The 11,334-nt window shown below is 41.0% G+C and overlaps 1 protein-coding gene and 1 long non-coding RNA gene across 2 annotated transcripts in view; both read right to left on the reverse strand.

The window, feature by feature from the left end:
• The window catches only part of LOC109405351 (solute carrier family 53 member 1-like), a 553,430-nt gene that overhangs the window by 217,970 nt on the left and 324,126 nt on the right, over nucleotides 1–11,334 (reverse strand). The gene's annotated exons all lie outside the window — the stretch shown is intronic.
• Nucleotides 3,790–4,599, reverse strand: LOC134284313 (uncharacterized). The gene is made up of 2 exons (XR_009995754.1): nucleotides 4,126–4,599; nucleotides 3,790–4,060 (listed from the first exon to the last, which is right to left on the reverse strand). It is a non-coding gene; the product is annotated as an uncharacterized LOC134284313 (long non-coding RNA).

Raw genomic sequence — 11,334 nt, forward strand, 5'->3', positions numbered from 1 at the left:
TATGTTCGTCTCTGGCGCTCTTCAATCGATACCGAATTGGTTTTTATTGCCGCTCTTTTTTCTTGTGTTGTGATTGTAAGAGTTTGATCGTGCCTAGTTTGGGTAGTGGCTATGGTTATGACAGCTCAGATCAATCTTCAGCATAAAAGAACAGCTTTGGTCCAAGAACCTTACTTTCGTAGGGAGGATTTCTATGTAGATGTAATGTTTTAATTAACACCAATATGGTTTCGCATTTTGCGTTTGACCCGATGTTTGCTACTTTCAGTAAAATTGAAATGACAGTCATGCGTGTCGTGCCTCGAGCCCCAAAATGTTTTGATAAAACTACTTGTTTGCAGCCTTGCCATTCCCAAATCTTGGTGGGATTATACTGTCAAGTTTATTCTGTAAGTGGATAATGTCTTCGTATGAAGATCAAATCTATCAATTTGACCTCTTTCTTTTGAAATGATTAGCACGCTTTGTCGAGCATCACACCCGTGATGTTTTTCTAGCAAACATGCCTTTTCATGGGAACCAATATGCTTACCAAAATGGAAAGTCCACTGTGATTTGTTTACACAATGTTGTTTACGATATCGGAAACGCATTCATTCAAAAATAATTTTGTTTGGGTGTTTTCTCGGATTTCCAGGATACTTTTGAACACGAACCTTTCGATTCCATATTGGAAGCCGCATGGATTGTCCTATTTATCTTTCAATAATTTCCAATTGGATTTACCAAATGCTCAAAAACCAACATCTCTTCTCGGCATTACGTCAAGCAGCGATTAGGAAATTGAGTGTTTGTGGATGCCCCCATGCGGGAGTCTTGCTGTGACTTTTGAGGAATCTCGTAGCAGAAACGCAATTGAGATAACTCAATGTGGTTTTCCTACTTATGATTTTGTCCATCACAAGCCTCAACAGGCTGCTTCATTTGTATATCTTAGCTGAGAATCCGACAGTGGAACTTTGAATCATTTGATATGTAACTACCCAGTTTTTACGCAACTGCGTTTCCGAGTACTCGGTAAACACTTGATTAAGTGAGACTGACCTAAGAAGCCTGAATCTTCAGGATGTTCTGTTGTTCTGAACCCGTTGTGGCAAGTAGCTATAGGCTTACTTTACGCTTTATGCGTTTTCTACAGTGCCCTTTTCAGGGCGCTGTTTGAACCCGTTGTGGTACGCTTATGCGATTATATCGACCCTATTTCCTTACCTTCCCTTTCCCTAACCCATCCCTTATTCCTCCCAGGTAACCACTAAGCACTGTTGTAAACACTTGAAAGGTCATCTAGCAACTTTTCAGTGTCAAAAAGCTCTGCACAAGGTTTTCAAATGCTTATAGGCCCTGCAAACCATGAGCAATAAAGTAGGCCGTATATAGGTGTATAACGTTATCTTGTAGGGCTTGCAGGCCCTGTGCCTATAAGTCGAATAAGACGACTGTCAGTGCTGTTGGACGGCTTGTCGTGCATGAAATTTATGTCAATCAAAATAGATTCTGAACAAAACAAAATAAAAGGCGAAGAATGGGAGTAAAACTCAGCGGAAATTGTGTTTCTAGCTGGTTGCAGCATCAAATTGATTAAATGACAAGGAGTTTCACCGAGGATTTTCTCCTCCATGATATCTGTCTCAAGTATAACGAGCTTCCAGCAATCTGAAACTGAACTGGAAAGAGCTGCAGTGCCGTGGATGTTTCCTGCATTACAGGTGGTATAAGTTTCGAGCTTCTAACTAACAGCTAGGAGTTTACCAATGATTTTTATTTTTCTGGTATCGTCATGGATTCCCGGGGATTCCCTTAATGTTTCTGAATCTGTGCCAATAAATAATGCATGCCACCTTGATTCTCTCCTCCTCCAATACCAATGATTGACTATTTTTTTTTATTTTTTTTTTTTGCTATCATCGACCTTTCGAGTGGAACTGTTCCTACTTGATGCATCAACATTCAACTTCGGTATAGTTTAAGTATAGTATTTTGCGAGCCAATACCATGGTATTTTGGTGGAGCAGATGGCAAGCATGACGAGAACCGAGTTTTGAAGAGGAACCCTCGAGATCCTTGACTGGAATCTGGATCGAGCAGCAAAAAAATCAATTGAACTGAAACACGTAAGACGCATGAAAAGGACAGGAGAAAAACTTCATTTTTTATTTTGTTTTTCCTTGTTCCAGTTTTGACAGATTTCTTGTCAGAGACTCGGTACGAATGATTAGAGTTGGCCGTATATCAACCGAATAATTCGCCAAATGTGGCTTTGGAGCAGCTCTGTTGGAGGATATAATTTCTTCTAGCTCTGTTAGCCCTGTTCTATTATCGACTATAGAACCGACTTGATGCCAATTTTTACGGCTTACTGGTTACTTGGGACATCTGTCCAGCAAAATGGCAAGACATTTCTGTCTAGTGGAGACGTCGGGTTAGCGACAATTTGCCGCAGTATCGAGAGGTACGATTATACCGTGTATGCACCAAACTTTGCGCAGTTAAGAAAAATCAAATTTCTAGTCGTTATAAGAAATACAAACAAACAAAATATATCGTGAACAACATGCTCATACGATAGACCAATGATCCTTCTTTGAATCTGCAATATAAAAAAATCATAATATTAACCAAAAAAATAGTTAAAATAGAAAAACTATTTCATTGCCTTGTTCCTAACTTTGCGCATGGAGTGCCTAACTTTGCGCATGCTATGAATTGCTAAAAATTGTCTTTGAAAATACTATTATTTAATGTTATCCCATTAAAGTAAAGTTATTCAGATCAGGTAGTGTGACCTTAATGGATCTTTGTTGAAATACTTTGTCCTACGAGGGAGGGGGAACGGAGGCTTCCGGAGCTCTTGAATTCGTCTGCGGTTCGTACTAGGCACCTACCGTGAGAACAATCCAAACTTCATGAGGGGTTTTCCAGTGGCTAAAGATCAAAGGTAAAAGCTTCCTGATATATAAAGTGACCGTTACGGATAGGAACAATAAGGGGTCATTTAAATATGACGTCCATTTTTGGGGGGAAGGGGTAGGGGTTATCTGAAAAAGTGTGATATGACATGTATTAGGTATACTATGAGGCGTGACGGGGTGGCCCGGGGGAGGAGGGGTTCTAAAATTCTGAAAAATGGCGGACGTCATATTTGAATCGTCCCTAACATTGACCGCCGGATAAGCCAAATGAAGGACTGTTCATAAATCACATCACATACAGACAGACGGAGAGTGCCTGCCGTAGTGCTTCGATTCATACAATTTTCTACTAATTTCTATACAAAATCTGCTACATGGTACAGGCTACATGGAGAGGCAGGCCTGAAATTGGCACTACTAGTGTTACATAATATTCAAATGGTTCATAAGTCATGTATTCACGTTCAACATGCATTTACTGAAAGTGCGCAAAAATTAGGAACACAGTGCAAATAATGGTTCCAAACATTGCGCACCACTATTTACTAATTAAATAGAAAAAAAATATTGCGAACTGTGATTGATATTACTAGAATATCACCTGTTTTGTCAATTAACTGCAAAATTAATCATTGTTGCACAGTTTTATCGAGGAAAATGTTGGATTTTAGTAGAGTTACTTCTTGGCAACCGTGTTAAGGCGAGGCAAATTTTGACGTTTTTGTGTATTTTTTGTTTATTATTCAACATAAACAAAGATTTTATGGCGACTAAATATTTGTGAAATTATTTTTATGTTTACACAATGCTAGTTGTTGCGGGGGGCAGAAAGAAATTCCTCACCGGGTTTGTAGCAGCACCAACTGAGTCTGGTGTAGTGTAGCTTTAAACTACAAAAAAATAATCATTTATTAGTTTTGATTCACAGTTCATGTAACATACGCATCTTACACTTTCGGTGTTCCAATCACTTTAGATCTAACTCTAAACTGCACTCCCAACGCAACTAAGCTAAGTTCGAACTGTAATTGAAACTTTAATTACTTGGCTGTCCTAATGCATGACAACTACCTCTTACTTCGTGATTAATAGTGATTTTAATTGCACGATATTAGATCTTAGGCTTTAGGACTTCTAACCTCTTTTGGGAACTGTAAGAATTCAATTTTAATTAGGTTTCAAATTCTAGATAGGTTTTAATAAATTCTACACTAACTTTTGTAAACTAGTAGTAGCAAATTCAACTAGGATTTTCCAATTAACAAAGGTAATTTAATAACTTTAACTTTATCTCGACACTTTTAGCGGTATAGGAACGTTCGCTCATTAGGCTGTCTTCGATCTATCTCATTCTTGCCAGTCATCTCGCGCTGACAGATCAAACGGGTGGTTCAGCTTCGGTTGCACCACCAACGGAAGCAATGGACCAGTGTTCCCAGCAGCAACACTAGTGCAATGATTAAACTAGTGAATATGTTGACATTTAGTTATTTTTTTCGTTATTTTACAAGAATGCGCAAAGTTTGGACCTGCGCAAAATTAGGTGCGCACACGGTAGTCTAGTTCAAAATGCCCGAACAGCCAAAAAAGCTTGGCAGAGCCTTCGAACCGCCTTCCAGAACCGCGGGAAACATCGGAAGATTAGTCTGCTGCGGAAGTTGATGCGGTTGAAGCTCGAAGACAGTTCTTGCCGACGGTCACGGGGATGGATGCATCAGGTATCATCAAATGAACAGCTAACCGGGTGAAGTCGAATATTCTCCTTCTCCAGGAAGTGACGACGCATGAAGAAAGACAAGTCGGCCATTACAGTACGAGAAGCTTGGGTACTACGCGGCCGAGTGTCCACAGAAGTCGACGATCAAAATTAGCTTTCTTAACGTTTAAGAAGCGGAACTCCCTGGACGAATGGATATTGGACTCTGGAGCCGGAGACCACATGTGCAGAAACGAGGTGTCACAGTTCATCCTTGTGGCAGATGCTTTCGAGATACCGGTTGTAGCTACGGAGAACGTCGAGCTGAATGCTGATGTGGAAGGTGATGCTGTACACGAAAATAAATTCAATGATATTTTTTATAAAGATCAATTAATATTCGTTATTAGTTACGCTGTAATTAATTTCATTACATCAACTAATTATGTTCATACAAAAACTTATTATTAGCCATAACATTGACTTATAACATGTATAAGTTTTGTGTTATGGCTGAATAGTATAACATTCTCCTAATATATTTTGTAAGGTTTGTGTACTATTTTCGGTAGTCCGAATAAAACACGTGAGGTATGGCTACTAGTCAGAATAACAATGTCCTCCTTTTATTCTCTCTCCTCGTTCCTCCCATCCCATATACATAGTTTATACCCACAGTACATAATATGGTTGTTCTAGAGCAAGGTATCTCTGAAGCAGGTATTACACTAGGTTAGCTAAAGACACTACTACAGTTTGGTTTTGAAAACTTGAACCACTACAAACAAACGGTGCCGTCATCAACGGAGGAAGGAGGAAGCCATTTTGGTACCAATTTTTATTTTGCAAACCTCTGCATAAAACCAGTTGAAAATCACGGTATGTATAATCATTAAATTATCTTTACGTCTATGCTATAGCGCATAAAACTTTCCTATTTGACAGAGCATTCCGAAAAATAGCAATGGACACTGTCCGGAACAGCGAAATCATCGTTTCCAGAGCCTCATCATGACCACTGGCTGCCTGTCGCGCCCGCCCAGCAGTATTGGATATCTGCACCATATCCAGCAAAACCAAATGTTGGTGAATAGGAGCAGCATCAGTAGCACCATGATGGACACCGAATCGTTCTTCAACTCCCGGAACAGTCACCGCCTAACCACGTTATCGACGCAATTCATCGTTGGTATCTCATTATTCGACTGGAACACCGTCTCCAAAAACTTCAACAGTCGGGAACCATTAGTAGGCAAGGTGCAGCCACTTCAACCCCTCGATCCGTACGAAAACCGGAGAAACGGTGGTAACTCGGGTGGTAACGAGATCTCCAGTATCATCGCCTACACGGTCCTCAGAAGGCCCTGATATAAAATCGCAATCGAGATCATAATGCTTTGCCGGAACTTTCTTTCCAAATGCGATATGTTAGCGCCAAATAAAATATCAAATAAAACAGTAATGTGTTAATAGGGCTCAAAACTTTGTTATTTTTATTTTAAAAACTAATAAAAAAACAGCAAAATATTCAGAATCTATATCAAAATATACGATTATAGCATTTATTTGGTTTTACCAATACATACTATAACACGTCTAATATCATTCATTACAAATAAGGTATGGTATTCATAAGTCAAACTTATACTTTTTATTCATCGAGTGTTATGATTTATATTACACTCTCAAATAAGTTTTAAAAGAAAAACGAAATGGCAAAAATGTATAACATTTTCTTATACATTCAATATGGAAATTTTTATTCGTGTAGTCTAGATATCTCTAACGTAATTTGTGTTGCAGACCTCGCAGTAAATCTCATTTCTATTGCATACAATTCTCTTGGTAATCGGGTGTGGTCGCGGCCTTCTTTTTGGCTTCAACCATCTGAACCAGGTTGGGCATCCGAGTGCGTGTGTGGCACGTCCAGCCACCAGTCTGTAGATTTGGCATCGGCGACTGGGGCACCTTAATGTGGACAGCCTGAAGCGATTACCTGGTATGGTGGACGGCATGGACATCTCAAGCGGGACGTTGTCGCCCTTTATCCCTTGCATCGAGGCGAAGCATTAGAGGTTACCGTCCAAATCCGGCAGCACGAAGGTAAGCGATCTTCTCAAGGTCCTGCTAGCGTTGTTAAAAAAATTGTTTTTGCTCCACACCGGTAATTCGATACGTAATCAGATTCTAAGCCAAAAATTGAGCTGATTTGGTTGAAAATTGAGAGTGCACAAGCCCTTCAAAGTTTGCATGGGAATTACTATGGGAATACGACGTTTTCCATTCAATGGGGCACGTTCGGTGTAGTACTAGATTTGTAGTAATGAGCTGAATTTTTGTATGGTGAGAAGGTCAATTCTCCGTTTCTGTAAAGAAATTGTGCAAAAAGCGTGGGTATTATGATTCCTTGCCTAGTTTGATGCTGTTTGAGCAAAACTTTGGATAACTATGTTGTTTATGTTGCAAGAAATGAAAAAAAAACAACACTGCTGCACAAAATTTTGCTCAAACAGCATCAAATTAGGCAAGGAATCATAATACCCTCGCTTTTTGCACCATTTCTTTGCAGAAACGGAAAATTGACCTTCTCACCATACAAAAATTCAGCTCATTACTACAAATCTAGTACTACACCGATCTGTCCTATTGACCGTAGCATTTCGCCTAGTGTGCCCTAGAGTGTTAGTTGACCCTTGGTAATCCTAGGCTACTATATCAGTTACAATTTTATTGAAGACCTCATTCAAATCGGACGCCTCATTAATTAGTTATCGTTTTTTATCCAGAATGAAATTTTTTGATCATGATGGTTACACCACAGACAAACAGACGTATCACTTGGAACAAATTGCGATAAAAACCATCGTCACGAAAACATAATCGCCCAATGCTGACCAGGCTGTGTTACGCAAACTACTCAGTAGGTGGCAATAGTAAGCAAACGTCAAACAGGAGCAAAAACGGCGCCAAACAGGAGCAAAAACGAGCGCCGTAACCGAGCGATTTGCGAACTACAAAATATTTGAACTAACCGTTAAAAAGGGTAACGATGAGAAGTGAGTAGAGTGAGACGTCTGTTTGTCTGTGGTTCTCTCTCTCTCTCTTCTTGGCGTAACGTCCTCATTGGGACAAAGCCTGCTTCTCAGCTTAGTGTTCTATGAGCACTTCCACAGTTATTAACTGAGAGCTTCCTCTGCCAATGACCATTTTGCATGTGTATATCGTGTCGCAGGCACGAAGATACTCTATGCCCAAGGAAGTCAAGGAAATTTCCTTTACGAAAAGATCCTGGACCGACCGGGAATCGAACCCGTCACCCTCAGCATGGTCATGCTGAATACCCGTGCGTTTACCGCCTCGGCTATATGGGCCCTGTGGTTACACTATTCGATGGGCATCACTGTAATAGGGTACTAAAATTAAAGACGAAATCTCGCTTATATTGAATAATACGATCAAGCATGGTATTCTAATCGGAATTGTACTTTACTCGAACTTGAAAAACTAAGGAATAATGAGAAAATTCGAAATAAGTAAAATGGTAAATAATTCTACTTTGACACTTGAGGTCAACCTTGTGTGACGGAGCTCGATATTTTTCGCACTGGGAATTCAAAAATGTTCCTATCTGACATACACGGTGAAAAAAAACACTCAAAGTATGTGTTATAAGCTAGGGACGAGACAAAAGACTAAAAAAATAAAAATTATATATTCTCAACTAATAAATTAATAATAATTTATTTAATAAAAAATAAGTTAATAATAATTTAGTTAATAAAAACGTCAAAAAATGAGTAAATACGTACTTTTGTACCATATATTGTGGTTTAAAACAAGAATCCAGATAGGACTTTAGGAGCCTATTTGCCTTGGAGCATAGTAGCCATGATTTCTGTGTGCTATCTTTGGCGCCATGTGCAGCAATGTTGCCTGCTGGGAAGTTGAACGATCACTGGTAAAGTTTCTTCAGCTGGATAAAAATCGATAACTAATTAATGAGGCGTCCGATTTGAATGTGGCCTTCGGTAAAGTTGTAGCTGATAGAGTAGCTTAGGAGTACCAAGGGTCAATTTACACTCTAGGGCACTTGCCGAAATTCTACGGATAATTGAATGAGAACCGTTGTTTTCCCATAATAATTCCCATACAAACTTTGAAGGGCTTGTGCACTCCCAATTTTCAACCAAATCAGCTCAACTTTTGGGAGAAGGCATAGCGGTGTGTTCAAGGAGTTCAAGGCCTACTTCGAAACCCAGACTGGGACGAAACTGAAGTGTCTGCGAACCGACAGCGGCGGCGAATATACCTGTAAGCAATTCGAGGACTTTCTCAAGGCGAATGGCATTTGTCACGAGACGATGGTGCCTTACAATCCACGGCAGAATGAGTTAGCTAAGCACATGAATTGGACGATTCAGGAACGAGCGAGAAGGCTGATATTTGGTGGCAAGTTGGATAAACGATTTTAAACGGTAGCAGCGTCTTTTTCTAGAAATTTACGGGACGGAAACCGGTTCTGTCCAATCTATGATTCTTCGGGTCAAGAGCGATGGCTTACCTGCCGAAGGTAAGGCGTGCGAAGTGAGACCCCAAGTCAGAGCCGTGTACCCTGATTGGATATTAGGAGTTCTCCAAGGCCTATCGAATTTTCAACCCGAAGAATAATCAAGTTTTTGAAAGTCGAGATGTGGTGATACTGGATGAGCGTCAGGTAGCGGAGGTTCCGGTACCGGAGAAGATCGATTCGACCGTCAAACCGATGGTTTTCACGAGAGTTGATCATGGATGGCGGTAACAGGTCACCGTGGTCAACAAGCGACAGGCCAGGAAGAGGACGTGCTTCACAACATGGGAGTTTGGACAGCTTAGAGCTCCAATGTTACAATCGAAGGAAGTAGCTGTTGAAATGCAGCACGCAATTAGGCACAGTGGCTGGAAGCGCCCAGTCTAAGGAAATTTGGACTTTTCTTCTGATAACGGCCACTGTATTTCGCTGGTATACATTCCACAGGTATCCAAGTATCCTGATACGCTGCAGAAAGCGCTTAGCCGGACGACCGGGACCGATGGGTTGAAGCAATTGAGGCGGATTCTGTGAAAGGAGTAGACTACAGCGAAACATATTCTCCGCGTTGTCCGTTACGCTACTATTTGGAGGTGAGGAAACATACATGGAGCAGCCGGAGGAATTCCGGAACGAAGCCGCACCCAAGAAGGTCTGCGATTGTAGAAGGCCCTTTACGGCCTCAAGCAGTCCAGCAGAGTATGGAACATCAAGCTGGACCAGAACTAAAGTTGATGGGCTGAAGCGCTGCGTGTATTATACGATGGAAACTGGCAAAATCATCATCATCATCCAGTTTCTTTTATTATCCACGAGGACTGACGGCGCTATTTCCACAGACCAGGAGCGGTACATCGAAGAATTGCTCGATAAAATCAATGTCGACTCGTTGGACACGATCCCGCGACTGCTGGAGACGACGAGACCACGAAATTAAGAAGAACGTAAAAGGATGGAAGAAGTTCCATATCGCGAGGTCTTCAGTTCATTGCTCACTTCATGGGACCAGGCATTAGTCACACGGTAAGGCGTGGTGAGCTCATTTTGCAGTGATCCGGAGCTTCCACACTGGACAGCAACCAAGAGAATATTGCGATACCTCAAGGGGACCAAGCAATGCAAGCTGACGTACAGGAAAGATGCGGATCCGGAGAATTCTGGATACAGCAATGCCTACTGATCAACGATCCGGTATTTCTGTATTGTAGCGGATTCGATTTCCTGGAGTTCCAGTAGGCAAGCAGCTGTTGCTCTATCGACCACGAAAGAGGAATACATGGCACTTTCCACGATCACTCAAGAGGCTGTCTGGTGGCGAGAGTTCATCCGTGAGCTGTATGGCATTCTCAAGAGTCCCTGATCATGGAGTGCAATAACAAAAGTTCAATCTGCCTGGCTGAGAGAGAGATGGTTTACACGGCGAGGACGAAGCATATCGACGTGCGACACACCTTCGTGCGAGATCAAGTAGAGGCAAAGTCGATCAAGCTGGAACAAGTGGCTTCCGATCTTCAGGTTCCAGATATCCTAATCAAGACGTTTTGGAGGACCCAGGCTGCAAGAAGACGAGAAGTTATTTATTAGGTTTAATGCAAATACTCATTTCAGCGGGGATGTTAACATAGTAAGCATTGGAATTGCCTTCTATCAATAACTCCTTCCTTGTTATTCACTACACCTGGTCAGACGCTATCAGATTTTTCAAATCCAAAAATAAATGCCTTCAATTTCATGACTTCCTATAATTTTCTAAATAGTACCCAGGCAATATAAAAGTTTGATGAACAGAAGAATCGTCAAAAAATGCATAAGTATACACCTAATTTATCTAAGTTTGTTGCAATGCTCTGCACCTTTCTAACCTTTGATTGGCTTAACGTATCAAATTATTGAGTTCATAGGAACATAAGGCCATCCATAAGTTTCGACAATCTATTTCAAACAAATCCACTTTTCCCGAATGACGACACATGCAGCGCCAGCGCATTATGTTCCCTAAGCATTATGTGGGAGTACTGACTAGCGAGCATAGCAACGATCAAAGTAGACACAGTGCGGTCGCCATAGAATGCACTCATCGAACATTAAGTATCTCGCCTAGAAAGTTACAAGCTGGATAGAAAGACCTCACTGTTGACAATACTATAGCTACCGGTTTGTCG

Source organism: Aedes albopictus, chromosome 1 (assembly GCF_035046485.1).
Source record: "Aedes albopictus strain Foshan chromosome 1, AalbF5, whole genome shotgun sequence".
NCBI classification, from domain to species: Eukaryota; Metazoa; Arthropoda; class Insecta; order Diptera; family Culicidae; genus Aedes; species Aedes albopictus.